Source organism: Cnephaeus nilssonii (genome assembly GCF_951640355.1).
Source record: "Cnephaeus nilssonii genome assembly, chromosome: 21".
Lineage (NCBI taxonomy): Eukaryota > Metazoa > Chordata > Mammalia > Chiroptera > Vespertilionidae > Cnephaeus > Cnephaeus nilssonii.
In genome coordinates, this window is record NC_137092.1 from 33,038,568 (window position 1) to 33,044,554 (window position 5,987).

Below are 5,987 nucleotides of genomic sequence, written 5' to 3' on the forward strand. Positions count from 1 at the left end.
ATAATAGTTAAATAAATATGGTATATATTAAAGTCATCATTAAAAGCATGGGAATACATCCAAATATAACCCCAATTGACAGTAAATTATAATGTGAGAGTTTAAAAAAAAATGAATAGCATGATTCCCATTCTGTTTAACAACAACAAAAACACACTAAAGTATGTATATCTATGCAAATAAGGATAGCAATGTACATAAATGGATTTTAAAAAAGACTATTAAACAATTAAGTGATTAATTCAGGAAATGAAGTAGAGAAACAGGAGACTAATCTTTTACTCTGTATACTTTTTTGTAATATTTGAAATTTTACAAATTTATATTTATATACTACTTATATAATTAAAAGTTGTAAAGGTAATCTATACTTAACCGTATAAAATCTTAAAATAAAACTGATTAGTAAAAATAAGACAAAGGAACTAGAAAATGGTCACTTCATGTTAAAAGGGTGTTATTTTACAATGAATTCTGACAAATCAACAAAGAAATTTTAGAAACCTAATAGAAAAACGAGCAAAGAACATGAGTAAATCAATGTGGGCCAAATAAAGTTCAGCTTTATTTATAATTAGAGGCCCAGCATATGAAATTTGTGCACTGGGGTGGGAGGCGTCCCTCAGCCCTGATTGCGAGATGGCACAGGCCAGGCCAAGAGACCCCACCAGTGCATAATTGGGGCTGGGGAGGGATGTGGGATCTTGGCCAGCTGGGGAGGGACCATGGGAGGGCTCCAGGGCATGTCTGGTCCATCTTGCTCAGTCCTGATTGGCTGGACCCCAGCAGTAAGCTAACCTACCAGTCAACGGCCTGCCCTCTGGTGGTCAGTGCATGTCATAGCAAGCAGTTGAGCAGCCTTAGCATATCATTAGCATATTATGCTCTGATTGGTTGAACAGATGACTGGACAACCAGACACTTAGCATATTAGGCTTTTATTATATAGGATCAAAGAAATGCAAATTAACACATAACAGCATTTTTTACTCTTCACCTTATTAAGTTCTTAACAATGTAAGTAGAATAAAGAGTTACTGAACCTGGTTGACGTTTAGTTGTACTAGTAGATGTGGTTGAAACAGTAGGCTTGACACCTGGAAAAATAAATTGGATTACATTCACCAGCTTTATTTATACAAAATCAGGGATTTAATTTGATTTTTGATTTTTTAAAAGAGATTATTTCTCTAAATGAAAAATACACATACTTTCCTATCTTTACAATTTTACTTCTGGGAAGTTACCTAAATACATATAGATCTAAGTACATATGAATTTTGCATAAGAATACTCACTATAGCTTTGTATTTTAGAATGGACATCCTAGAAATTAACTAATAAAAATCACAAAAATAATACATTCAAAATAAACATATGTATCTTTAAAAAATTACCATCCAATTAGTATCAGACCACAGAATTCTTATCCTTTTGCTTAGTATTTTTTCATTTTAGAACAATTATCTTCAATCTACCTTATCATCATTATATGTTGCTATTGATCCTTTTTATATAGTTTTCTCCAATTATATAAAATGGTAGTCCCATAAGAAATTTTGATTTTTAAGAAAAGATCCCTGTAGTTTATCTTCTTTATAAACATTTCCTCACAATCCTCACTTCTTTGAAACACTAAACAGTATTACTGTTTTATAAATCCTTTCTGAAATACTTATGGCCAAGTCTTTTAAAAGAGCATATCAACAAACACAGTATCCCACAGTGCATATACTGACTAGGACCATGTGAGTAAACACGGATAGGCTGTTGAGTATAAAATTCACATGCAACCTTAATGTATCAGTCCACCAAAAAAATGATCTTTTTTCCCCTCAAAACCTTATAACACTCAAGTTACTCAAGGAAGCTACCAGGTTCCAGGTATAGAAGAATTCTAAAAAGATGTTCTAATTGTTAACATGTCAACATGCATAATTCCCCACAATCTTTTGAAAAGATTAGGAAAACAGGAAATATACAAACACATTAGAAGCCAGTAATTGAAAATTTCTCCAGTTCAACACCCTCATGTTTAACAGGAAACTAAGCCCACAGAAATGATGTTATTGGAATAAGTCAAGCCACATTAGGACATTGTGTGAGGTCTTCCCAGGCTAAAGCTCCTCCCACTACAGTAGTTTCCCATTTGTCTATATGGGGTACATTACAAGACCCTCACTGATGCCTGGAAACCTGGATACTACTGACCCCTCTATATGTTTATGTATATCTATAATAAAGTTTAATTTATAAAGTAGGCAAGGTAAGAGACTAACAACAACTACTAATAAGATGGAATAAGTATAACAGTATCCTATAATAAAAATGTGAATGTGTTCTCTCCCTCTCAAAATATGTTATTGCTCTGCATTATCCCTTCTTCTAGTGATGATGTGAGATGATGCAATGCCTACGTGATGAGAAAAAGTGAGGTGAAGACACTGAACCGAGGGATGATTTTCTTGGCCTGGGTGAGAAATAGTGGGACAGTGTGATATTTCATCATGCTATTCAGAATGGCAAGTAATTTAAAAGTTATGAATTACTTATTCCTGGAATTTCCACTTAATCTTTTCAGGCCGCAGTTGTGGGTAACTGAAACCACAGAAAGTGAAGCCATGGATAAGTGGTGACTACTGTGTTTCTCTTGTCTCTCGTTTCTGCTGAAAATGAAGAGAAGCCAGAGATAGCAGCACTAAAATGAGGAAGACAATTTCTTCCGTCATAGCAAAATCATCTCCTAAGTCTTGAGGAGAGCCATTGACCAGCAGTCTATACAAGAAGTCCTCCATTTCATTTCAATACTTAAGGACTTCTCCTGCCTTTGCGTTGCTAGGAAATTTGCCTCTATTGCCAAATAAAATTGGCCAGTCAAGAGAAAAAGAATAATTCTAGGAGGCATAAGAGGTAAGGTGGTTGTTCTAGAGACAGCAGAAATTTCCCAGTTCATGAAACGAATGAAACCAGGAGTGGTCCGGGAAATACATCATCATCCTAGGCCACAAAGACACCTGGTAAAGGTGTCAACAGGTCGTTTTAAAAATAATAAAATGGCTAAGTTGATGACATAGAAAACATATGTATTAAGAACAAAAGCCACGGACCTTCCTTTTCACTAACATTAACTGGAGTGATGCTGTAAGTCATATTTCCTTTAAGAGCTTCCTATATGCCAGGCCTTGTGCTAACCTATTAAAATGCATCCCATTTTTAACTCCACTATAGACCAGTGAGGAAGGCATTCAATCATCTTATATATTAGTAAACACTTTCAAGGTTTACATAACATGCCCCAACTCGTTCCAATGTCTGCAGACTGGCAGATTGTTTTAGGATCACGAAGTATACCAACTGGAATGGCTGTGAGTATGTTTTTCCTCCTTTCATTACTAAAAAAACGATGAATGAGTGTAAATCACCAGATAGTTAAAGGATTGTAAAAAAAAAAAAAAAATTGCCAGGTATTAAATAATATAAGCAGAAAGTTCTTAAACCTGAGGAACTGGAAGTTGTGCGTTTTGTACTGGAAGTTTTGGGTGTTGTCCCTATAAAAAAAATAACAACAATGAGATGAATCACTTTGCAATGATTACATTTTTAAATTTATATGAATTATGCCTGTAGATTCTTTTTTAGGTAGAAATTCCCATGCTTCAATTTACTCTGAAAAAAAAATGGTTGCTATACATTTTTACACATAAGAAATGCCAGAAATGTAGACACCAGTGTGATATACAAAATGTATTAAGACCCTATGATTACATACATTTGATGTCATACCTCTGTCATGGAAATGAATGTGAGATGGAGTTAATTCAAAAAACCGTTTCTTTTCAATTATTCCATGTCATTGCTATTTAATGTCAAAGAAATAAATTCTAAACAAAAAAGACAAAAAGAAGACCCCCTTTGTACCTTTAATACATTTTGGGATCTTAGGCTTCCAAGTATTGTCAGCTCCACAGACAATAGTGCTGCTGCCTTCAAGGTGAAATCCCGCAAGGCATTCGAATGTAATCTCTGCTTTGTACAGAAATTTTTTTCCAAATCCAGACACCACTCTTCCATTCTCGAGTACTGGATAGTCACATTTGACCACTGGTAAGTGAAGAAAGTCCAGAATTAATGGGAAGTGTTTCAACAGGGGAAAGAAAAACTAGTGCAAATTAGTAACTTCCCCTGGGAACAAACAGGCAAGGAATGGAAGGCAGAATGTTAATTAAAAAAATACTTTATTTGTATATTAAATAAGTGTTTTAATTGATGTTTTGTTTTTGTTTTGTTTTGTGTTTTTTTTACAGAGAGAACACGGGAGAGAGACATAGAAACATTCATGAGAGTGAAACATTGATTAGCTGCCTCTTGCGCACACCCTACTGGGGATATCAAGCTCAAAACCCAGGCATGTACCCAGACCTGGAATGGAACCATGACCTCCTGATTCATAAGTCAACGCTCAGCCACTGAGCCACACAGCCAGGTAAACAGATATAGAGACATCTAACAACCCTTTCTCACCCAGAACAGACTGTCATTATAGATGATTGGGTTCCTATATGTTTTTCCATTACTGACAAGTTTTGAGAAAGGTCTGATTACCACATACAATTTTCAGGTAAATTCAAAAGCAACTTTTGAGGCTCTTTAGCTCTAGGAATTAATTTTTTTCCTTCTAAAATTCATGCTGACACTGACTTAGTACCCTGATCTTCTAGAAAGGCAGGAAAGGCTCTTGTAATAAGGTAATGCTTGAGCTCAAAGGTAAAAAGTTGAAAAGAAGGTAGCCATGCAAACATATGCAGAGAGCAAGTTATCAGGTATCAACAACATGCAAGAACTGGGATGTGCAAGAAATAGAAAGGCCAGTGAACTTAAGGTCGTGTTTTCCAAATATTTTGGACTGGAACTCAGAGATCAAACCCCACATTTTATATTGTAATCTCACAGGCTGAGAGCAAGTTAAAACTTCATAGTTAGTCTTGGTACCCATGTACTCAGGTATTCCCCATTCTGGTCTACTTCTTACAAAGTAAAGTGCTGGGCAGGACCCTCTAGATTGATTCCAGGATCCAGCAATGGGTTTCACAGAAATTGGAAAAATCAAAAACAAAACAAAACACTGGGCTGGGCAGTACATACAAGAAAACACCTTCTGAGATTAAATCTGAGCAATACATAGGGTCCATAATGCACTGCTTTTAAACCAGAAGAGTGCACTTCCTCCTCGCATGGGGACCTGAATTTCCATCAGACATCTTTTCCCTTCAGCCTGAAGAACTTCCTTTAGCAATTCTTGTAGTGCAGGCAGGGTGGTGACAATCCTCTTAGCTTTTATCTCAAAATCTTTATTGTTAATTCTCACCTGAGGACATGTTTTTATTGATTTTAGACAGAGAAGAGAAAGAAGGGAGGGAGGGAGGGAGGGAGGGAGGGAGGGAGAGAGAGAGATGATAGAGATGATAGAGAAACATGGATCAGATGCATCCATATGTGCCTCTACAGGGGATGGAACCTGCAACCTGGGTATGTGCCCTGACCAGAAATCAAACCTGCCACCTTCTGGTGTATGGGACAATGTTCAATCCAACTGAGCCACACAGACCAGGGCTTTAAATCTTATTTCTTTTTTTCTAATTTTACCGTCAGTTTTAAAAGACTTCTTCTTGATAGAGATTTCTGGTGTTTTATTTTTCTTTCAGCACATTATCAGATATTCTTGTCTTCTAGTCTCAACAGTTCCTTAAGAGAAGTCAGCTGTCATTCTTACTTCCAGGGGCGGGGCGATGTCATATGCTTCTTTTGTCTCTCTGGCTGCTTTCCTTTTTATCTTTTGTTTTTAGAAGTGTAACCATGATGTGTTTGGTTTCTTGGTAAATTTTTAAAATGTATTTATCCTGCAAGGGTCATGGGATCTACTGGTCTTGGAGGTGGTTGTTTTGGATCAAATGTGGATAATATTTGGACATTTGTGTAAATCTATGTTG